Consider the following 26,031-nt stretch of genomic DNA (forward strand, 5'->3'; position numbering starts at 1 on the left):
GGGTTTGAACCACCAGTCTTCTGGTTAGCAGTCAAATGCCTTAGGCACTACACTACCAGAGCTCCATAGGTGGATGGATTTACTTATAGGTTTTCAATTCTGTTCCATTGGTCCATGTGCCTCCAGTTATGTTCAGCCAACAGCCTTGGGAACTGGCCACTGTGACAGACTCCACTCACTCATAGGAGCACTCCCTCAGGAGAAAGGAGATCAGCACAAGAAGTGGCCCCCAGGGAAGAAATCCAAAGCCTGTTTTCTGCGCCTAATGTAAGATAATTCAGTCAGCCATGCAGGCATAGAGAAGGGCAGCCGCCACCCCTGTTTCCATTTGGAGCAGTCTGCTGATGATGGGGTTAGGCCATCAAAGCCCAAAGTTAACCCTTCCAGGCAGCCCTAAAGATAAAGGACAACCCTCCTCCACACAAATCCATACATCCCGAAATCCCAGGCCTCAGTTCTACTCTGCTCAAAAGAGTTGCTAAGAGTTTGCCTTGAGCCCAGTGCTGTGTGTGATTTTGGGTTTTATTTATTTCTGTTTATTCAGAGAGAGTTTCTCTTCCCTTCCCTTTCCCTTTTATCCTACTCCTTTCCAGATCCTGTGACAGCTTAAGCTAAGGGGGTCTTTCTCCATTTCCCAGTATGATCTTCACTCAACTCATGGCTTTAGCTCACCTTAACATACTCCTGGTGTGACTACTGTGTGTCTTTAAGACTTGTGGGGTACATAAATTTTTTTCTCTCTCTTTCCTCCTTAACTTCCCTTGTATTTCTAATGAATTCACTTCAGCTCCATCAGCTGGGAGGATTTTTAAAATTTTTCCCAGTCGATTAACCTGCTCCCTTTCACTATCATCACTGGATCTAATACTTTGTCTTCTCATTGGCTGCTCATAACTCCAGTATCATTATTTGTATCTGTTTTACTAAGTTTCTCAAAACCTCTTTTGAGAGAGGGATCTGGCACACAGTTTGTTAGTAGGATGTCATGTTCCTGTATAGTAGGCTTTGATATTGAGGAGTGTGAGGTCTCCTACTTTATTCTTCTTCTTTAGGACTATTTTGCTTACTCAGGATCTCTTCCTTCACATATAAAGTTGGTGATTAGTTTTTCCATTTCTTTAAAGAATAATGATGGAATCTGGATAGGAATTACATTATATCTGCAGATTGTTTTGGGTATTATTGTCATTTTTCAATGTTAAGTCTTCTTATCCATGAGCATAGGAGCTCTGGTAGCATAGTGCCTAAGGCACTTGACTGCTAACCAGAAGGCTGGCGGTTCAAACCCACCAGCCACTCCTCGGAAGGAAGGTTGGGCATTCCTACTTCTGTAGTGATACTGCCTCAGAAACCCAAGGAGGGGTCGCTATGAGTCGGGGCTGACTCGATGGCAAATAACAACAACAACAACATCCATGAGCATGATATATTCTTCCATGTTTGTAGGGCCCTTTTGGTATCTTGCATTAATGTTTTGTAGTTTTCTTTGTGTCAGTCTTTTGTGTCTCTGGTTAGATTTATTCCTAATTGCTTCATCTTTTGGGTGGCTATTGTTAATGGTATTGTTCTCTTGATTTTCTATAATGATTAAAGGATCAATCAAACAAGAAGATATAACTATAATAAATATCTACACATCCAACAAAAGAGCCCCAAAATATATAAAGCAAACTTTAACAGAATTAAAAAGAAAAACTGACAACTCCATAATAATAGTAGGAAACTTTAATACACCATTTTCAATGAAGAACAAAAGAACTAGAAAGAAATTTAACAAAGATGCAAACTAGACTTTGTAAATATATATAAAACACTCATCTAATACATTCTTTTCTAGTGCACATGGAACTTTCTCTAGAATAGACCATATGTTAGGCCCAAAAAGCAAGCCTCATAAATTTTGGGGAAAAAAAAAAAAAACCTCAAAATACTACAAAGCATTCTCTCAGATCAAAATGCCATAAAATTAGAAATAAACAACAAGAAGATCAAGGGGTAAAAATAAGACATGGAAACTGAGTAACATCCTGTTTATAAACTACTGGGTAATAGAATAAATTAAAAATGTATTTGAATCAAATAAGAATGAAAACACAACACACCAAAATCTTTAGGATACAGAAAAAGTAGTGTTCAGAGGACAATTTGTAGCAATGAACACACACATCAAAGAAGATAGAAACAAAATCAACACCTTAACCCATCATCTCTAATAATTAGAAAAAGAACAGGGAAAAAAAAAAAAAAACCTACAGTCACCAAAAGAAAGGAAATAATAAAGATTTGAGTAGAAATAAATCAAACAGATAAATAATAGAAAGAATCAGCAAGACTATATATTGGTTCTTTGATCTGAGGTAGAAAATTTGAACTGACCCTCACAAAGAAGAAATTGAATACAACAAAGAAAAAATTTGCAACAAAAAATGTCCTGGCCCAGAGTGCTTATCTGGTATAATCTACCAAACATTCAGAGAACTAACACTAATACTAATTGAACTATTTCAGAATATAGAAAAGGATGGAATACTCCCAAACTGATTCTATGAAGCAAGCATAATCCTGATAGCAAAACCAGGCAAAGACATCATTAAAAAAGAAAATCACAGACCAATATCCCTCATGAACATTGATGCAAATTCTCATAAAATACTAGCCAGTAACTTATCAAAAAAAAATAGTACATCATACCAGGTGGGATTCACACCAGGCATGCAATGATGGTTCAATAGTAGAAACACACTCAACATAGTCCACCACATAAATAAAACAAAGCAGAAGAACCACATGATCATATCAATTGATGCTGAAATGGTATTTGACAATATCAAACAGCCATTCTTGATTAAAAAAAAAATACACTCAGAGAAAGAGGAATACAATGGAAATGCCTTCACATAATTAAAGGCACACAAAAAACCAATGGCCAATATTATTCTCAACAGAGAGAAAATAATATTGTGAACAGGAACCAGGCAAGATACCCTTTGTCACTGCTCCTATTCAGCTATATTAAAAGTTCTACCCAGAGCAACAAGGCAAAAAAGGGAAATAAATGGAATCCAAATTGTCAAAGAAGTATAAACTATCTCTATTTGTAGATGTTATGATCTTATACGTAGAAAATCCTGGAGACTCAACAAGAAAACCACTGGAACTTGTAGAAAGATTTAACAGTGACAGGCAGGACACCAGATCAATATACAAAAATCAGTTGGAAAAATCAAAATCACTAACAAAGAGATCTCTGCTTTTATTGTTTTCTGCCCCTGAGAAATATAATATAATCCCATGAGGAACTATTAAGTCAGTAATATTATCTAGATCTGTTGGGATGGCCAAGAGGTTCTCAGTTTTGGAGAGGATGACAGTATAATTTGAAAAATCACCACTCATGATTTCTTAGGTCACTTCCTATCTAATTCTTCTCTCAACACACTACCTTTGAAAGAGCTCTTTTATAGCTAGAATTAGTTGTAGAATTTGTTAGAAAAGTTACAAATTTTTGCATTTTCTTATAAAGACCTGTAATGATTAATAAGGTCGAGACTGTCAGACTGATTTAAATTTTGATCTATTTCCTTCCCAACCTGCCATTGTTGCACTAATGATTATAAAAATGCCTTCAAAAGGCAGGGAAATGGTAAAACAAAGACAAGAGGATCACAAGTTCTGAAAGAAGCAACTACTACTCATATTTGATGGGAAAAATAAAAAACATATTGTGTTAGTTTATAAATGTTTGAACATTTTGAAAATCTCCAGAGGAAGAAAAAAAGAATAATCTTTAACCATAAAAATGAGATACTTTCAATGACTCATTTCACTTACCACTTATTACAGTTTTTAAAAATTAACACCTTCCTTCCTAGGTAAATTTTATTTAGGGATGATTACAAATGTATTGACCCATGAGTAAAAGAGTTTTCTTAAAACTACATATTATAATATTAATATAAAATATAAACAGGTAAAATATTTTCAATTTCAATTTTGAAGAAGAAAACCATCTGTTTAAATTTACATTCATTTTGAAAGTTGTCCTTGCCCACAAAATTTGTTAACTTATATGTATTTAGCATGGAATATCTAACTAGCTATGAAATTTCGTAGTAACTAATAGCAAAATTGACTGCCAATTATGAAGGCTTTGCTTGTCTCCACTTCACATCATTAAGTTGATCTCATTGACTCTAATAACTCAATGGTCTGGGTCAGGTGTCAACAGTCAGTTACGTTTCACATATTGTTCATCCTCATAAAATAGCCACTATCATTGAGGTCTCCTGTCTGCTGGATGCTTTTCAAATCCTATCTCATTTAATGCTCACAACCACCTTTTCCAGGAGGTGTTATTATTTTCTTTCTAAGGGTAAGTCTTTCCAAGATTAAGACATTTGCCCAATATCTTCTACCTAATAAATGGTGGAGCTGGGATCTGAAATGGAACACGTCTGCTGGCAAATTCAATAATACTATGGTGGTTCCAGAATCAATGGCTGGTGCAAACTGTTAACATGCTTGGCTGTTAACCAAAAGATGGGAGATTTGAGTCCACCCAGAGGCACCTAGGGAGAAAGGCTTGAAAATCTGAAAATTCAGCCATTGAAACACCTGCGGAGCATAATTCTACTCTGACACACATAGGGTAGTCAGGAGTTGGAAATGCCTTGAAGGCAAGTGTTTTTTGTTCAGTTGGTTTTTGTAACGGTGTGTCCATGATAGAGTATGGTGGCAAAACTTCCTTAGTTCAAAACCAACAAAATCACAGGAAGTTGCTGTAAATAAATATGGGAAATGATTTTTTTTTAATCAAGAATATGAAGTAGTATTGCTTTGTCTTGACGATCAGTGACACATGAAATATATTCTTCCCTTAATTTAAAGATATGATAATAAAGCACTTTAGCATTTACAAAGAACTTTTCAAATTGAGCCTAACCTTTTAAGAGGAAAGGTCAATTATTGTTATTCCTTTTAACAGAAAAGGAAATTGAGTGTCAAAGAGGCAGGGTGGTTTGGCCAACATTGCACAATTAGAACACAGTGGAATAAAGCCTAGGCCCGGAGTGTTTGAGTTCTAGTTATTTTTCTTTCCGATACATTTTAAGGAGTCCTGTGCTTATGAGTGATGAGAGGAAGCTCCCTGGACTTTGTGCCATGATTGCTGGAAGAGAAAAAAAAAAAAAAAAGTACAATTAATCAAGTTGAAATATCCACTGAGAGCCTCATTCATTAAGTTTGGCACAGTAGTACTAACAAGCAGTGTGAGAAAACTGTTCCATGCTATGTGACACAATGTGACTACAAAAAACTATGAAAGAAGAAAGAGGAGGGGGAATTTGTAAGTAATGAATAGACCAAAAATCATTTACAACCAAAGGAGTTTAACCAAAATTTTAGCAGGACCATGCTAAAGCATTCTCAGAAGTCTCCTTTTATATGCCAACTTCTTTGTTACAAATTATCTTCCAGAATGATCTAGAAACACCCCAAACATAGTTTCTGTTACATGTCATAAATTACATTTCCTAAAACTGTAATGTGTATTGGTGAGGTTTTGAAGGTTGTAATTCATTTTAAATTGGCAAACTAAGTTGTGTAATTTAGGACAAGATTTACGTAACATGAAGTTTAATAAAAAATGGGGAAATAATTGAAACTCACACATGAAGGGAAAATAACTAGTCTTACAAAGATGATTCATACCTAAAATTAACAGGTTTGCTTTGTTTTGTCTGAATAATGATTTGAAACTTCCCTGTTACTTAATTTCTAGTCATCCTTAGGCCAAGCCAATAAATATAGGGCAGAATTGATTTTACTCCTTAGTTCTGTCATGTACTTCATGCTAGACTGTTGGTTAAAACTAGGAAGGACAAGAAACACTCAGACAAAATGGAAGCATAAAGTTAATGAAAAGCATAAAAATAGTAAAAAATCTTCAAGAGGATAAAAAATAATTTATACCTAACACAAACGATGCACTCCAGGAGAAGGAGTTGAGAGGGTTTCTGGATGTTGAGATAAAGGGGTAAAGAAACTGGGGAAGAAGTATGTCTGATGAGCATTCTTGAGTGAAATCCTGTCTACTGAATGCTGTAAACATGTCTAGTGACCCAACAAATATTCATTAAGACTAAAACATCACCACTGGTTTAAGGTAATGAGATATTTTGTGGGTGCTGCTCATCTAAAGCAGGACTAGCCCCAAAAGATGAAGAGAACAGCAATCATAAACATCGTATTAAAAATAATATTTGTTACAATTGTGGTGAAATTCTGAGAGTCAGTGAAACAAATTTTGAGAATCATTGCTCTACATAGCAGTTCTGTGCAGAAATAAAGACAAAACCTCAAGAAAAATGAAATGATCAAGCTGTACTCCAAGCTGATACCTGGTGAATTTATCAGCTTCTGTCTTTGAGTTTTCTTCATAGATGTCATAAAAGCCTGAAACTTCATCAACATTTTTTCCAAATGTTCTGGAAGCCACATAGACTCCTACTCACAGATAATTTGCAATCTCTAAGGTCAGTTGGACACCAACATTGAGAAGTGTTCATTGGCATTGTTTGTTTTGCTGCATTTGTGGGATGAAGAGAGTTTCAGGGGCTTACTCAAAGAAAAAGAGAGGATTCAGAATTATTTCAAACATTTGACCAAATGCTTAAATGGTTGCAATTGTGTTGACAATGTTTTGAGTTTCTTTTTTTAAAAATTTATATTGAGATTTGGGTGATAGTTTACAGAGCAAATTCATTTTCCATTAACATTTTCATAAACATTTTATTTCATGACAATGACTGCTGTTCTGGTTACCTGGTGCCACTCTGACAAGAATATACCACAAATGGGGTGGCCTTAACAAACAGTTTATTCTCTTGCAGTTCAGGAGGCTAGAAGTCCAAGTTCAAAGTGCCAGACTCTAGAGGCTGTGTGAAAGCCCCTCAACCTTGGGCTTCAGCTCTGCCTCCTGCTTCCAGTCCACTGAAGCTAGAGGCTTTTTTTCACTCAGACAGCTACTGGCTGCTGAGGCTAACAAGCCTAAGGTCAACAAATGAAATGGCACAGTCTCAATGTTACCAAACCACACAGCAGGCCATTAATTTTAAGTCCCAAGGTTGGCAGAGCATGGCAGGCTGTTGAACAACAACATGGCTACAAACATCTGATTTACAGGTCCAAGCATGCCATAAGCTAGAGACCATTCCCCAAGGCTTCTGCTTATATACAGGAAGCAGACCACATTCTCTAAAGCAGCTACTCAGCTGCTCCCAGTAGATTCCACCATGGAGTTGATTACCAGTCTCATCATGGGGAATACTACATCCAGCTGCTCAGCCACCAGGTCCAGTCAAGTTGACACACAAACTGAACTACCACATTTGCAATCCCCACAATGTAATAGCTCTCTTCCCACTTCTTCCCTGTAGTTTGCTCTTCCCTGTGTCCTTTCCTACACATTCCTGCCCCCTGGGGTATCTCCCTGTGCTAATACTGCTCTTTTGTTTTCTCATGAATGATAATTCTAAGGAGTGTATCTAGCTGGTGTAAATGTTCACCCTATGTGCCTGTCTATTGTTTGGCTGGAAGCCATGGGGTGAGTTCAGTTCCAGGCCTGAAGAGTAACTAGGGGTCATAGTCTCAGGGGTTTCACCAGCCTCTATCAGACCAGTAAACCTGGTCTTTAGTATGACTTTGAGTTTTGTTACATATTGTTCTCCCTCTCTCTCCAGGATCTTCTGCACTGATCCCTTTCTGAGTGGTTGGTTGACAGTGGTAGTCCGGCACCATCTAGTTCTGGTGTCATGGTCATATAGGCTGAGGTTCGCATGGTCCACTAGTCTCTTGGACTAATAGTTTCCATGCAGCTTTGGTTTTCTTCATTCTTCTTTGCTCTGGGTGCGGAGAGACCAATTGTTGCATCTAGATAGCTGCTTGAAAGCTTTTAAGACCCCAGTTGCTATTCACCAAAATAGGATATAGAACAATGTTTCTTGTGTAGATGTTATGCCAATGGAGCTTGATGTCCCCTGTGACCATGATCCAGAGCCCACATGTCCTAGAACTCTCTTCATCTGTTTTGAGTTTCTTAAATGAGTTATTTAATTTCCACTGCCATTCAAGAAAACATTTAAGTTATTCATCTTGACTTCATATTAAAATATGCCTATTAAATGAGGAAGCAGAAAACTACAGGCAGGCAGACCCTGGGTTACAAACATCTGATTTACAGACAACCCACACTTGCCCTTTAATGTTATGTAAATTGCCCTCACTTTGAAACAACTGAACCAACCCCTACTTGCAACAAATTCTTCATCATAATCACCTTAACTAGCTGCACATGCAGCTTTTAAATCATTAAAAGGTTTTGAGCCTTTTCTTGCACTAAAGTAAAGCTAAATAAGAACCATATGCACCTGTTCCAACTTACCTACAAATTTGACTTAAAGGCACACTCAGTAATGATCCTCATTCATAACTTGCAGATCTGTATAAAAATGAGAACTTTACTACTAAAAATCTTTTAAGTTACTTCATGTCAGGAATCTACCTGTAGTATACACGCTAATCTACCTGTAGTATATTCATTTACTTTATCAAAAATTTTTGTTTTGGCTTTTCCATCTTCTACTTAGGATATTTTCATAGTTTATTTAGTTTGTTTATCCAGTTAAGCATGCTGATGTCTTTTTCTACATCTCTAAATTCTGGAACTTCTGCTTCAATACTGCTTTGCTTTAAGAATAGTTAAAATTTTTATAAGATGATAAAATTTTTATGAGAAGAAAGTGGATAAATATTACTACTAGCAAAAGACCTACCATTTCATCACAGATTTCAAGGATACAAGCTGCTGGCTGAGAGTGACCATTTTCCAAATTGTGAGGAGGAAATCATGCCAGTTATCAATGAGCAAAATTGAGTCACTGTACTTGTAATCTATCCCTAAAACAGGATTTTCCATGTTGTTTATAATAACATAAGATAGATGTGGCTAATTTTTTAAAGTTATTCAATAATAAATGGATCTTTATTATATCTTACATATGAAATTACATTAGAATCCCTTTCTTCTTTATCTAGAAGTATATCTCTGTAATTCTTTATAAATTTTACTGCACTCAAATACAGTGTTAGACTTATTATATGAACTAAACTCATGTTACTTATGTATAAAGTATCAAAACATTTGCTTATTCCAGATTTTTCCTATTAGTATGTTACAGAAAATTATGAAAAATATGACATAAAAATTGCTAAGTAATAACTAATATGCCATCTCCCTCTACTGGAGAGAATAAAAATCTCCTCTACTATATGTGCCTAACATTGTGTTTACACAGTCAGGTGGTATGGAGACTTAAATGAATTAGTGTCCTACCCTCATCCCTAAGTTTGCCATGGGAGAAAAATGATACATGTGTTGTCCACTTCATCTAACTTTACTGCATAACTGCTCTCTGGTGGCATACTAGCAATTTTCTCTTTTATGGCATAATGCAGAGCAAACCTCTGGAGTCATGCTGAGTGAATTCAAACCCTAGATGGGCCTTAACAGGTATGTAACTTTGATGATTTACCTGACCTTTCTCAGGTTCAAGCTCCTCTTCTCTAAAATGGAGGGAATAGGATTATTGTTAGGATTAAATACTATAATGTATTAAAAAGTGTTTATCAAACTGCCTTGCATAAAAGAAATACTCAACAAATGTTAGCTATTTTAAAATAATAAAACTGAACATGACTTTAATGAACCCATTGTTAGATTCTGTCAAGTCAATTTCAACTCATAGTGACTCCATGTGACAGAGTAGGACTGACTAGTAGAATCCTAACTCAGTATACTTCTTAAACATCAAAATTTCTCTTGATATCAGACACTGTTCATTTCATGATTCAATACGTATACCAAAACCAAACCAAACCCACTGCCATCAAGTTGATTCTGATTTATACCAACCCTCATAGGGTTCTAAGGGTATAAATCCTTATGGAAGCAGATTGCCTCATCCTTCTTCTGTAGAGTGGTTGGTGGGTTCAAACTGCCAACCTTTTGGTTAGCAACCCAATGCCTTACCCACAATGCCACCAGAGTTTCTTGTTCAATACATATAATAAACATAAATACACAATATATGATCCAAATTAAGATGTAACTGACATATGAATATAAAAGTATTGCATTAAGTCCCTAGAAAACCGATACCATAGTATAAAATGTCAGTGGTTTACAATGTGTAATGTATGTTACACTATTTCTTTTCAATTATCTTTATATGATCTCATTTTATTCTTTAGCCATTCCTATTAGATTGGAGAAAGAAGATACCTTATTAACTACATTTTAAAGAAGAGGAAATTGAGACCCAGAGAAATACAAGTTCATAGCTGGTGATGGGCAAGATAAAACTCAGGTACAAAGATGTTTGCTCCAGAGTTCTTTCTACTCTTCTTTGCATTGTGATGGTTGTTTCAACTATGATTTTAAATGTGTAAGGACAGAACCATCCAAATGAATGTTTTTTGATAAATATAAAATTAAATATGCATCCTAAGATACATGTTATCAAGAATTTGTAAAAAAAGTCTTTGTCAGCTTTACATTACTTCAAAATGTAAATAGACAAAACTTTTATTTCCTATAATGAGCCCTTCAAAATAAGATTACAGTTCACTATGATTAGAAAGATTGATAACGTGTCATTAGACAAACTACCTAAATTTACTCAAAGGAAAATTTATTTTTAAGAAACAAAAAGGTTTTCATATGTGAATGTAAATTGTGGGAGATTTCTCATAGGTGTATCATAAGATTCTGAATTGAACTAAAAAAAAATGACCTTCACTTTGAAGTATCCCTTTGAAGATTTCCCCAAAGTGTTGCTAAGTAGAGAGCAACAAATTCTCCTAACTGTACTTTAACACTATGATAGGGTATATTGATGTAAAAGCATTATCACTACCCACCCTGGTCAGATAATACCTTTCCCAAGGCATTAGGGCAATAAAGATCTGCCTAAGGCATGCCATCAGGATCATAAATCCTCTGTGAGAAAAGCAGTTGACTCTTTTGCCATGTACACTGCTTGGATTAGAAGCAAGCAAGGGAGTCCTAGGCTGAGGACACCTTCAGGAGTGGTGTTCACTGCCATTGCTTTGGGCCCTGGGAAGGTGACCAGAGCTGTGCTTGGGACTTGTTTAAAGACAGATAACATGAGCATAGCAGGTAAAGGGAAGAGCATGAATGAGGTTGTCACAACAGTTAGTTCAATTAGTGAGAGTTTAAGAGATGATTTGCCATAGTAAAAAGTATATGGCATTTTGCAGTTGGACAGATCTGACTTTTAATACATATGCCTCAATTTATTTATTACTTACATGACTCTAAGCAAGTAATTTACCTTTTCCATATTGTAAGCATACATACAACTTTAGACATTACTCAATCTTTTTCTGCTCTTTGTTTCTGCTCTTTGTCTGCGGTTGTTTTGTGGTTAAATAAGTTAATAAGCCCTTAAAATCGTGTCTTGCATATGGTAGACCCTATTTGAGTGTTTGCTATTCTTACTTATATTTTTATTATTACCTTTCTGAACCTTGGATTTTTCATCAGGGAAATGGGAATAACAACAAAACATGCCTTGCAGAGTTGCTTTAAAGATTATGTAAAAATTGAATATTTATAAGCAAAAGGTATTGTTACTGTTGTTGCTGCAGCCGTTACTTTTTGTTGTTGTTTCACTGCATTCAAGTTAGTTATTTGTGTTGGACTGTGGTTTCACACTAAAAAAAATGAACTCAATCTTTCTAATTATAGGGTGGCAGCTATGAAACAAGCCTGGAATTTAACCTTAAAGTTGCCTAAGCAGTAGAAGATACTATTGACAAAGTAAATAAATCACTGAAATTAGATTAGGTTGAAAAGATCCCCCATACAGGTAATAAAATAGAGCTGTAAAATTCAATATCATTCAGGGCAGAGAAGGGAGCAGATGGGAACCCTATATTTTCTGCAAACCTAATCCTACCCCCAAAAATAAAAGGGTACTAAAAAAATATCCAATGTGAAAAGCACTAAGGTTATTCAGCTTGAAGATCTCCAAAAATAAAATCTATTCCTAAAACATTCCTTCCATATATACTCCTTGCCATATTCCTGTTAATATGCACTGATGAGAAATAGTTTGTGAGAGTCAAAGTTACACCTTTATTGTGTCAGTTAAGACTTTAAGACATTCTTCAGGTTGGTCAACGGTAAGAGAAATGAGATATAGTGTACAAATTTGCTAATCATTTTTCTACATTAAACCAGCACAAGCATTGCCATGGCTGCAGGCAATAACATATCCTTGGGGCAAAAGTAAGCCTGCACTGTAGGATCAAGAGTAAGAGTTATGCTACTGTTGTTACATGTCCTTTATTCAGCCCTAACCCTTAGTGACCCCGTGCACAACACAACGAAACATTGCCTGGTCCTGTGCCATTCTCATCATTGTTACTGTGTTTGAGCCCATTGTTGCAGCAATTTGTCAGTCCATCTTGTTGAGGGTCTTCCCTTTTTAAATTGCCCCTCTAACTTTAGTAAGTTTGATGACCTTCTCCAGTATTACTGCTCCCTCCTGATAACATAGTCCAAAGTATATTAGACTAGGAGAGGAGGCATTAACCTTGGATGTGTGCAGAAACATCATTAATCAAGATAAATAATATTCTAATGAAATATTTTTAAAGATCGAAACTAATACCAAAACAAGATCCATGTTGAACAAAATATAAAAAATTTAAATAAAGTCAGTAAATTAATTTTCTATGGCTTCCATAAACAATTACCTCAAACTTGGTTGCTTAAAGCAACACAAATGTATTATCTTAGAGTTCTGTAGGTCAGAAATCTGGCATAGGTCCACTGGGCTAATCAAGATGTTTGCAGACAAAGACAGAGGTGCAACGAGGCAAAATTGTTCCAAAAGTGTCCAAGAAGTAAATAATAATTAGAAAATGGCAAAACAAGAATAAATAATGCGTTTATACATAAAGGCAGAAGTATTTCAGTATTTGGAAGCTGCTCAAAAGCTAACACTCATCTCTAAAGTGTTAATGAATTTTTTTTTTCCTTTATGTAGTGCATAACATATTCTATTACTACAGTTTCCACTCTGTTACTTTTATTTACTTGACTTATTTTTAAGTACTGCAAACATTATTGTTAATATTTCACTTGAAAGTTATGATTTCTCACTTCCTATGTAAGGAAGACTTACAGCCAGATTTTAGCTAGATTAAAGACTGAACAAATCATAAGAAATACAACCAGAATGTCCCTTAGAAACAAGGATAGTAAAAGTTTGACTTGCTTACTTGGACACATCATCAGGAAAGACCGATTGCCTGCAATAGACATTATGTTTAGCAAAGTGGAGAGCCAATGAAAATAAGGGAAATCTTCAATTAGATAGATTGACACAACAGCCACAATAACGGAGTCAGAGATACCAACAATCATGAAGAGGATGCAGTGCCAGGCAAGAATTCATTCTGTATATAAAATGTTCATATGGCCCTCAGCTGGCTCAAGGGCAATTAACAACAAAGAGTCATAATCTTTCTTGTGAAGAGTCCTAGTTACTTCTGGACTGCTTTCTGCTCACATCAAGTAAGGCTTAGAGTTACATTCCTGAGGGCAGAGGTGCTCTTCCTTGTGCCTCCCTTTATTTACCTACATATATTCTAGACCTTGTGTTGAATTTTTACATACTGAACATGTTAAAATGGGTTCCTTGAGGGTAGGAACTCTTATCACTCAGCACAAAATAGATGTCAGACATTGTTGCAAAGGATATAGCATTGAATTCTCAAAATTAACTTCTATCTACTTTTACTCAGAAAAGACTCTAGTGGTGTAGTGGTTAAAGCATTTGGCTGCTAACCATGAGGCAGTTCGAATCCACCAGCTGCTCTTCAGGAGAAAGATGAGGCAGTCTGTTTCTATAAAGATTTACAGCCTTAGAACCTGATTGGGCAGTTCTAGTCTGTCCAGGAAAGGGTTGCTCTGAGTCAGAATCTATTCAATGGCAGGAGGGTTTTTTGTTTTGTTTTTTTGATTTTTATACTCTTACTCTGTCCCAGTGTGGTGGAGTGAGTTTCTCAATATCACCTAAAATGTGGGCCCAGTTCCAGCATGCTCTAAAGCCCTTATCCTTTACATGCACTCACCTCAGTTCTCACCCAGTAAACACATTTCTAGAACATCACCACAGAAGGAATCATTAAAGCATGTTGTTGTTGTTGTTATGTGCTGTCGAGTGGAACTTAACCCATAGAGACCCCTCCTTGGGTTTCTGAGGCAATAGATTGCCCCATCTTCCTTCCAAGGAGTGGCTGGTGGTTTTGAACTGCCAAGCTTCTGGTAGCGTCAAGCGCCTTAGGCACTACGCTACCAAAGCATAAAAACCAAAAAACCAAACTCACTGCTGTCAAGTTGGTTTTGATTCATAGCAAACCCTCCTTGGGTTTCAGAGGCAGTATCACTACAGACGTTTGTTGTTGTTGTTGTTAAGTGCCGTCGAGTCGTTTCCGACTCATAGCGACCCCATGCACAGCAGAACGAAACACTGCCCTATCCCGCACCAGCCCCACAATCCCTGCTATACTCGAGCCCATCATCGCAGCCACTGTATCAATCCATCTCGTTGAAGGCCTCCCCCTCTTTCGTCGACCCTCCACCCTACCAAGCATGACATCCTTCTCCAGGGAATGGTCCCTTCTTACAACATGACCAAAATAGGTGAGACGAAGTCTGGCCATTCTCGCTTCCAAGGAGCATTCTGGCTGCACTTCCTCCAGGACAGATCTGTTAGTTCTCTTAGCAGTCCATGGTACTTTCAGCATTCTTCGCCAGCACCACAACTCAAAAGCATCAACTCTTCTTCAGTCTTCCCTATTCATTGTCCAGCTCTCACATGCATACAAGGTGATTGGAAATATCATGGCTTGTGTCAGGCGCACCTTAGTCCTCAAGGAGATATCCTTGCTCCTCAGCACTTGAAACAGTTCCTTCGCAGTTGACTTTCCCAATGCTACACGTCGTCTAATGTCCTGACTGCTGCTTCCGTTGGCATCGATTGTAGAACCAAGCAATGTGAATTCCTTGACAACCTCAATCTTCTCTCCATTGATTGTGATGCTGCTCATTGGTCCAGTTGTGAGGATTTTTGTTTTCTTTATGTTGAGATGTAATCCATACTGCAGACTGTATTCTTCAACCTTCATCAGTAGGTGCCTTAAGTCATCCTCACTTTCAGCAAGCAAAGTTGTATCGTCTGCATATCTCAGGTTGTTAATGATTCTTCCTCCAATCCTGATACCACGTTTTTCTTCATATAGTCCAGCTTCTCGGATTATTTGCTCAGCATATAGATTGAATAAGTGTGGAGAAAGAATACAACCCTGACGCACTCCCTTCTTGATTTTAAACCATGTAGTGTCCCCTTGTTCTGTTCGAACGACAGCCTCCTGGTCAAGGTACAGATTCCTCATGAGTACAATCAAGTGCTCAGGGATTCCCATTCTTCTCAATGTTATCCATAATTTGTCATGATCCACACAATCAAATGCCTTTGCATAGTCAATAAAACACAAGTAAACCTCTTTCTGGTATTCTTTGCCTTGAGCCAAGATCCATCTGACAACAGCTATGATATCCCTTGTTCCACGTCCTCTTCTGAATCCGGCTTGAACCTCTGGAAGTTCTCTGTCAATATACTGCTGCAAACGTTTCTGAATTATCTTCAGTAAGATCTTACTTGCATGTGATATTAGTGATATTGTTCTATAATTTCTACATTCTGTGGGATCACCTTTCTTTGGAATTGTCCAATCTTCCTTCCAAGGAGTGGCTGGTGGGTTTGAACCACCAGCCTTCTGATTAGCAGTCAAATGCCTTAGGCACTATACCACCAGACCTCCTTCATTGAAGCATATGGCTATATAAGTACAAACTTAAACCAGGAAATAGTCCCAAAGGTCCTTGATCACTTAACTTCCCTTAGAAGCATTTGAAAAGAATGACAAATACACCTTTCAAGGTATAACACATTAAGGGAGAACTCTTTTTCACACACACACACACACACAAAAGTCTGCTAGCAAAAGCAACTATTAAAACTATGTCAGAAAACTGATCAATCCAATTCCTGAAGATATATTCATGATCCTACTTCTGATCAAAGAAAAGAAATTTCACTTGCTATCAAAGTGATCAGGGAAGCTGAAAGCAAGGTGACTGTTTCATTAATAGAATCCTTTCCAGTAGGGCCAATTAAACTAGTCTCCTTTGCCCCACAACAGATTTAGTTCCAAACATATGACACAAGTTATACTTAGAAAATTTACTGCTAGGAGACCATTTATAATTATTTATCCTAGGGCTTTCTTTTGCAATCATTTTCTATAAAGGAAATTTATATTGTTGCCCTCAATTATTGGACATATTTATTTGTACATAAAAAAAGCCCTCCTATTTGTGCCTTTAGCCAAGACAGCCAATGCCAGCAACCCCAACAGCAGGTGCAGTTTCTAGCATGCTGTTGGTGCTGGCTAATCACTTCGAAGGCAGAATCATGAATGCTCCCCACAGAGCTCTTGCCAGCAGCTTAAAACTGCCATGTGGAAGTCAGTTAGAGAACTAGGGCTACATACCCTTCTGCCAACTTGGAAAGTTTAATCAAGGGTGCACATTACTCCACAGTGCACAGATGATTCTAGGAGTGTTCAGACTTTTCCTCCTATAGCCTAACCTCTTTTCTTTCAAATCCTACCTCTTATTGTTGCCTTCCTACCTCAGGCCCAGAAAAAAATTAGTCAAAATCTGCTAGGACATCACAGCAAAACACCATCTCATAAACACCAACACACATACTCACACAACATACACACACATACTCTCTCTCTCTCTCTCTCTCTCTCACTGCCATTGAGTCAGATCCAACTCATAGTCACCCCTTCTTGTGTTTCTGAGGCAGTATCACTAGGGAAGTAGATTGCCCAATCTTCCTTCCAAGGAATGGCTGGTGGGTTTGAACCACCAGCCTTCTGGTTAGCAGTCAAATACCTTAGGCACTATGCCACCAGATCAAGGAAAGAAAGAAAAAAAAACAAAAACACATTTGTTTTAGGGAACTTTATTGTGCAGTTTTTAACAAACTATAACATCCTATTTATTGTCTAGAACTTGCTTAAAGAAGTTTTCCTTGATAAATAAATACATTAAGAATCTAGCCTTTCTTTGAACTATTCCTTTTCAAATAACAATCAGATCCATAAGTGTTCATTATTTATTCCATTAAACCCATCTCTCTAAAATTATGTAAATCATCAGAATCATTTAGAAAGTTTCCAAAAATTCAAATTCTTGGTCCTCTACCTAAATGTAATGAATGAGAATCACCAAGGAAGTGCTGAGAATCTGAATTTTTAACAAGATTGTGATTACTGGACAAGTTTGATAACATTGAATTAGGTAAATGTGTGTGTGTATGTGTGTTCTATTACTAGATTTATATTTGGTAGTAATATAAAATGAGATAGCCATGGCTCATATTCCGGAAGCATTTGAAATATAGTAGGAGAAATCAGATGTTTTTATGATATAGTCGGCCTTATTGTGATTCTACCAAAATAGGTTTAGGAGTATGAAGGAAAGAAAATCAGGTCAGGTCATGGAGGGGAGAAAAGAAAAGCATTAAACACCATTTTGCATTTGAAGTAGGCTTTAGAAAAGTATAATCTTGATGGGAATCAGAAAATGGAAAGGCACAGAGACATAAAAATCCACTACATGAGTGAGAAACAGATGGCTCAAACAGTTTGCACCCTACTGCAAACCTAAAGGTTGTCAGTTTGAACCTAACCAGCAGTATCACAAAAAGAAAGTTCTAGAGATCAGATTCTATAAAGAATACAGCCAAGAAACCCCACAGAACATCTCTGCTCTGTAACACATGGGGTATCCATGAGTTGGAATTGGCTCAAAGGCAACAGGTTTCATTGTCAGTTTAGATAGGGAGTCACCAGACCAAAAGCTAGAAATTTAAACTCATGCCCAATTTAAAGACCATGGAGTATATACAGTATATTTACTTTCATAAAACATGAGATGAGTAAACTAAAACATGGGGTCAGCTGGTGAAGATATGCCCAGAAATGCATTTTAGAAATGTGACTTTAGCAGCAATATTTACAATGGGTAAACAGGTAAACACCTCTATCTGATGTTTTATTTATTGACTATGCAAAGGCATTTAACTGTGTGGATCATAACAATTATGGATAATACTGCAAAGAATGGGAATTCTAGAACACTTAACTGTGCTCATAGGAACCTGTACGTAGACCATGAGTCAGTCTTTCAAATAGAACAAGGGGATACTGCCTGGCTTAAAAGCATAAAAGGTTTATGTCATGGCTGTATCCCATCACTACTTATTCAGTCTGTATGCTGAGCATGTAATTCAAGAAATTGGACTATACGAAGAATAATGCAGCTTCAGGATTAGAGGAAGACTCATTAACAACCTGTAAAATGCAGATGACAAATGCCTTACATACTACACCACTAGAACTCCCTCATTATGAACTACATCTTAACAGAAGGAAAATGAAAATCCTCACAACTGGACCTATAAGAAATATTATGATAAATGGAAAAAGGATTGATGTTGCCAAGGATTTAAAAATTTTACTTGGATTCACAATCAACACCAATGGGAGAAGCAGTCAAGAAATCAAATGATGTATCACACTGGGCAAATCTGTTGCAAAAGACGTTTTTAATGCATTATAGAGCAAAGATGTCACTTTGAAGATTAAGGTGTCTGTCATATGCATATGAAAGCTGGACAATGAATAAGGAAGACCAAGGAAGAACTGATTCATTTGAATTGTGGTGTTGGCAACAAATATTGAATGTTCCATGGACTGCTAGATGATTGAACAAATCTTTCTTGAAGGAACTACAGCCAAAATCTGCAGAAGCAAGGATGGTGAGCCTTCACATCTTGCACCTTAGACATGTTTCAGGAGGGACCAGACCCTGGAGAAGGACATCATTCTTGATAAAGTAGATGATTAGCAAAAAAGAGGAAGACCTTCAATGAAATGGATTAACATAGTAGCTACAACGAGCTCAAGCGTAGCAACAACTGTGAGGATGGCGCAGGGACAGGTGGTGTTTCATTCTGTTGCACATGATGTCTCGATGAGTCAAAACTGACTCAGAGGTAACTAATAGCACATTTACAATGGGACTGGAGTAGTCAGTGATTAAAGGAGATTGGAGGTGTTTGCAATGTACCATATGAAGAGTAATGAATGTGTCATGTCTAGTGATGGAAGTGAAAAGGAAATAATAGATGGAACATTCATTGCAGAGGAAACCTCCAGAGAACTTGACCTCTGAATGTGTATAAGACACTCATGCGAAGTCAAAAGCAGAAGAGTATGTGAACACATGTCCAGAAGAAGGAGCTTTAGGACTCAGTGGATACTGTGCTTAAGAACTGGGTTAGAAAAATAATTTTTGTTTAAAATTACACATAAATGGCATTGAGGACAAAAAAAAACTTACTTTTTATTTGAGAAACAAATACGGCATACTTTAATTTACTGTGCTTCATTCACTTTGTGTTTTCTACAAATTGAAGACTTGTGGCAATTCTGCATTAAGCAAGTCTGTTGGCCCAATTTTTCCAACAGCATGTGCTTACTTTGTGTCTCTGTGTCACATTTTGATAATTCTCACAATATTTCATAATGTTATTGCACACTTAATACACTACAGTGTAGTGTAAACATACCTTTTATAAACACTGGGAAACCAAAAATTGCATGTGACTTGCGTTATTATGATACTAACCTTATTGAGGTGGTCTGCAATCGAATCCACAGTATCTCTAAGTTGTGCACTATATAGCATCCAACTAACTTTCAAAAATAAAACTGGAACTTCTCAATAAATATTAATGAAAGGATTTTAGGTGTTTAAAAAAAATGTTGGTTTTCTATCGTATCATGTTGGGAAGATTGAGAGTGGAAATATTAGAAGAATCAAAATGACATCTTTTGCAATTTCATCTCCTGCTAATCTCCACACACTTCAGCCACACTGGTCTGCTGGCTGCTATCCAACAAGTTAGGCATATTTCCATCCCAGGGCCTCTGCAATGACTGTCCTCTCAACCTGAGACCTGTCTCTTCACCCAGATAACCACACAGTCAACTAACTCTTCACATCCTTCAAGATTTTGCTCAAATGTTGCTTTATCAACGAAATCTTGCTGTTGTTAGTTGCTGTTGAGTCTATCCCAACTCACAGTGACCTCATGTGTACAGAGTAGAACTGTTTCATAGGTTTTCAAGGCTTTCTTTCAGAACCAGATCACCGGGCCTTACTTCCAAGGCACCTCTGGGTGAGTTTGCACCATCAACCTTTTAGTTAATAGTCTAGCACTTAACTATTTGTGCCACTTAAGGATTCCTCAATGAGGCCTGCTGATGTCAGGTGCTGTCAAATAGATTTTCAACTCATAGTGACCTGAGTAACAGAATAGAACTACCCCATAAGAATTTCTTGGTTACAATCTTCACAGGAACAGATTGTCAAGTCTTTTCTCCCATGGAGACAATGAGTGGGTTTGAAATGCCGAAATCTTGGTTAGAAGCTGACCACTTAACCAGTGTGCTACTAGGGCTCATTCAATAAGGCATACCCTGACTGAAAGCAAAAAATAATAATAAAATATGTTACCATCAAGGAGCTCTGGTAGCATAGTGCCTAAGGCATTTGACTGCTAACCAGAAGGCTGGAGATTGAAACCCACCAGCCACTCCTTGGAAGGTTGGGTAATCTACTTCCGTAGTGATACCATCTTGGAAACCCAAGGAGGAGTTGCTGAGGTCTCTATGAGTTGAATGGACTCAATGGTACCGAGTTTGGTTTGTTTTGGTATGTTCTTTTAAATGTTTTCATTTAAATTCTAATGTAAGTTCAGATTTTTCTGACTCTAGAAAATTAAAAAAACTAAATGAGTATCTTTTTTGGGGGGGCAAGCATTAAGGAAGAGCCATACCATCTACAGTGGTTGCACCATTGTATAGTCCCACAGCAGTGTATGACAGTTCTAGTCTCTCCACACCCTCACCACCATTTGTTATTTTCTGTTTTTTTGAACCTTACTATTAAAGCTGGAGCGTAGTGCCTAAGGCACTTGACTGCTAACCAGAAGGCTGGCGGTTCAAACCCACCAGCCATTCCTCAGAAGGAAGATGGGGCAATCTACTTCTGTAGTGATACTGCCTTGGAAACCCAAGGAGGGGTCACTGTGAGTTGGGTCCGACTCAAAGGCACATAACAACAACATTAAAGCTGGGGTGAGATGACATCTCATTGTTGTTTATTTTTATTGTGATTTGGGTGAAAGTTTACCGAGCACATTCATTTCCCATACAGCAGTTCATACAAATTTTCTTTCATGACATCGATTGCAATCCCCTTAATGTAACAGCTCTCTTCCCACTTCCTCCCTGTGGTTACCTTTTCCCTGTATCCTTCTTTCCTATTCACTCCTGCCTGCTGCACTGTCTTGCTGTGCAAATACTGCCCTGCTGATCTCCCATGATTGATTGCTCTAAGGAGTGTACCTACTTGCTGTAAATGTTTACCTTGTATGCCTCTCTATTGTTGTTTTGATTTACATCTCACTAATGGCTAATGAACACAAGCATTTCTTCATGTGTTTGTTAGCTGCTTGAACATCTTCTTTTGTGAAGTGTCTGTTCATAACCTCTGTCCATTTTCCAATTAGATTATTTGTCTTTTTGTAGTTAAGGTATTGACATTTTCTATAAATTTTAAATACCATCACTTATCTAATATGTTGTTGACAAAATTTTTTACCAGTCTGTAGGTTTTCTTTTTACTCTTTTGATGAAATCTTTTTATGTGCATAAGTGTTTAATTTTTAGAAAGTCTGAGTCATCTACTTTGTCTTCTGGTGTTTGTGCATTTTTAGTTTTCAATAATGTATTTATTCCATATGTCTGTGCTGTTCTTGGCAAGGAAAGCCTATTCCCAAGTCCCTGGAATCTGAACAAGAATGCTGTCACTTTAAATATCCAAAATGGTCACCACTTGTAAACATTCAAAATGGCTGCCCCTCTGGACAGCTGAATGTCCACAGCTCAGTTTGTCTCCTTCTTTGCTGATTCTCTTTCTAGTCATCAACCACCAGCACAGTTGTCCATGCAGCCTTTGGCAAGCAGGGCTGATTTGTCAGTTAATTCTCAGGTCCTAACGCCACTTGGAAATATTCACACTGTCCATGTCATCAAGATTGCTGACAGTCCACAGCTCGGTATGTCTCCTTATTCACTGTTTTCATTCATGTTCTTCTACTAGTTAGTGTTTTATCCACTTCTGTATTCTTCCTTTCAAAGCTTAGAGCTCCAGGATTTATCTTTTGTATCTGTGTCAACTGGTTTTTCTTTGTTAAGGAGTGTCTGTGTAGCAGCTTATTTGCCTATTCTGCCATCTTACCAGAAGTCCCCTCAATATTTTTTTGTTTTTAATAAAAATTAATGGATAACAGTCCTTGATGAACAAAATGTCAAAATTTTAAATAAAGATAAGCTACTGTTTGCTTTACAGTCCTGCATTACTGTGCATAAAATATTGGACAACACGGAGCTTTATATGTAGTGGTTTGGGGGTTTTGTTTGTTTGTTTGTTTTAATTGCAGAGCTTTTATTAACTCCTTTTTCTGGTTCAAAAAATGGAGAGGTACATAGGGCCAAACACTTTTCCTTTTTTTTTCAGACTCCATTATGGCTACATACAGCATTGAGCCCAGGACCCACAAAGCAAAAGTAGGACTCAGACACTTAGTAAAACTGATTCTCAGTTTTGAGACTTGAACCAGATAACATTTCTTAAAATCAAACCAAGTCCTTTGTTTTATTTAATTTGTTTACTTTTTATTTTTATTTTTATTTATTGTTTATTTGTTTTTTGGTAGTCCTAGCATGTAATTTCTACATGATCAATATAAACTTAAATACTTTTTGGCTGTTCAGAAAGCTTAAAATACCAAACCAACTGTTTGAGAATTAGGTGTCTGACAACATAAATCCAATCTAATATTTGGCCTATGGAGTCTTGAAGTGCTCTCCGACACATGTACTTAAATCTACAGAATTGAATAGATTTTGCTATCCTTCTGACAATGGTTTATATGCTGAAATGGAAATTAAAGCAATCTTTTCTAGCACAGAAAAATGATGAATCTTTTTGAATGATATATTTATGCAAATATTAATCAACAGTTTTTGATAAAACTAAAGCACATGCCTAAACAAACACACGTTTTAAAAAAAAAAAATTAAATACAGGCAACTTTATGGAAATTCTCAAGAAATATTCCAATGTTATTAATTATATTCTTAAAAGGAAAATTGGTCTCCATAAATGAAATAAATGCAGGAATTTTTTTTTCTTTTTTAGTTCTTATGATCATGTACACACATGTCAAAATATACTCTTACCTATAATAGGAAAATAAGCAAACTCCTGGACACAAAAAGTAAAAGAAATCAAGAGCTAAAGAAAAGGTTGGAGCAAATTATGTGCATCATTTTCTCTTCTCATTTCCTTTCAATGTAAGTTTATGGAAGGATTGTGACCTTAGTGCTTGGACATCTGTATACTGCAAAATTGGAATTGGACAGGAAATAATAATAATTACCATCTGTTAGGCATCTATTTTGCACTAGAGCATCTGCTAGGCTCTACATTTATTTTTTTACAAAGTAGGTGATTTTTATTATCCACAGAGATTCAAGAAGTCACTGAGGTTATAAAACCAGTAATAATAGATCCTACTTCATTAGACTGTTATGGGTTAATAGTTGGAAAAGGAGACGTGGAGGTGCAAAGGTATAGCGCTCAGCCGCTAACCAAGAGTCCAGTGGTTAAAACCATCAGCCTAGAGAAAAGACCTGGCAATTTTCTCTCATAAAGAAGATAGCCTAAGAAACCCTATGGGGCACTTCTGCTCTGTCAACATAGTGTCGCTATAAGTTATAATTGACTTTACAGCAATCTACAAAAAAAACATGGAAAATATTCAAAACAGTGTCTAGCACATGAACAAAAGATATAGACAACAGAAGAAATACTATTACATGCACAATACTGCATTACCAGTGGCACCAAACACTAGGCTGTGGGTAAATGCACAAATAGGTAAGAAGATCAGGTGGGGATAGGCTAACAGGAATATACCCAAAACCAAGGATAGATTTGGCTGAAGACAGTCTTACATATATACTTGTAGTACAAAATTATCCACATACATTACAGAAGTAACAGAGGACAAGGTTGAAGTAGCTTCTCAGAGACAACCAAACACCCTGAAGGAGATAATCACCAGGCCTGCAGGCTCAGGACTATAGCCTTGGGTAACATCATGCTCAACTGGCACAACATTTACATAAAAATCTTGTTCTACATGTGCTTTGGTCAGTAGCAACTGGGGTCTTAAAAGCTTACAAGTGACTATCTAAGATGTATCTATTAGTCTCATCTCATCTGGAGCAAAGACAAATGAAGAAAGTCAAAGTCGTTTGGAAAGAATTAGTCCAAAGATATGATGGACCGTGAGGACTTCAGCCTTTGCGACACTGAGACCAGAACTAAATGGTGCCTGGCTACCAATGCCAACCACTCAGAATAGGATCAAAATTATAGATCCTGGATAGCATGGGAGGAAAAATGTAGAACAAAATTCAAAAACACAAAAATCACCAGAATTACTAGTCAGATAGACTGGTAGAGCTCTGGGTTATCTTTCAGGCCTAGAAATGGATTCACTTCTGTGGATTGGCTCTCAGTCAAACAGTAGAAAAACCTACATGGAGAACACCTACCCCAATATCCACCTACCTTAGGGACATATACCCCTTAGATCAATCAGTCATGAGACATCAGAGGGACAGAGAGGAAAAGCTGGACAGACAGGAATGCATAGATAAGAAGGGCACAGAGAGGGGGTAGTCACTGGGAGGAGAGGGGAAGAAAGTTTTTTATGGCTGGGGAATATAATCAGTGTTCTGGTTACCTAGTACCACTCTGACAAAAAATATACCACAAATGGTGGGGAATAACTACCACCAGCTGCAAAGCCACTCAACCAGGCCCAGCCAAGTTGACACACAAACATAACCACGCAATCGGGGCTGTGAAATCAAATGTGCATGAGCTGTTGAAAGTAAAATGAATCTGCTTTGTAAATTTGCACCTAAATCACAATTAAAAAAAAAAAATGTGTCTGGTATATAGTAAGTAAATACAGTCCATTATTACTATGTCAAAGAGCTCTGGTAGCATAGTGCCTAAGGCATTTGACTGCTAACCAGAAGGCTAGAGGTTCAAACCCAACAGCCACTCCTCAGAGGGAAGGTTAGGCAATCTACTTCTGTAGTGATACAACCTTGGAAACTCAAGGAGGGATCTCTATGAGTTGGATCCGACTCCACAACAGTTTTTCATTTTCATTACAATATCATTTAACACAGTAAAATGTTTTCCATTTCTATGAACTTGTCACATCCCTAGCATTGACTCATAGAAGCAAAATTTCTTATATAATTACCATTAAAATCTAAAACTGAGTTACCAGATATTACAGCTAATATATGTGGCAGGATGTCCTTCTTGTGATTTATTACTAGAGTGGGTAAATCATATAATGCCATTTACAAATTCAGGTGCTTTATTTGTATTGTTGTGTGGCATGTGCCCTATCACACAGACAAACCTCAGGTTTGTCTCTATGCGTGTTTAAACAGGCCACAGACCAAAGTATGGCCTCACTCTCTCCTTCCCTGGGAGGTGAGAAAACCAGTTTCAGAGAACCTTGGCCAGATTTTCTCACTAAATTCTCCTGTTTCAAAAATGTAGTTTTCTCTAAA

Source organism: Orycteropus afer, unplaced genomic scaffold (genome assembly GCF_000298275.1).
Source record: "Orycteropus afer afer isolate SDZICR_OR568_19922 unplaced genomic scaffold, OryAfe1.0 scaffold00171, whole genome shotgun sequence".
Lineage (NCBI taxonomy): Eukaryota > Metazoa > Chordata > Mammalia > Tubulidentata > Orycteropodidae > Orycteropus > Orycteropus afer.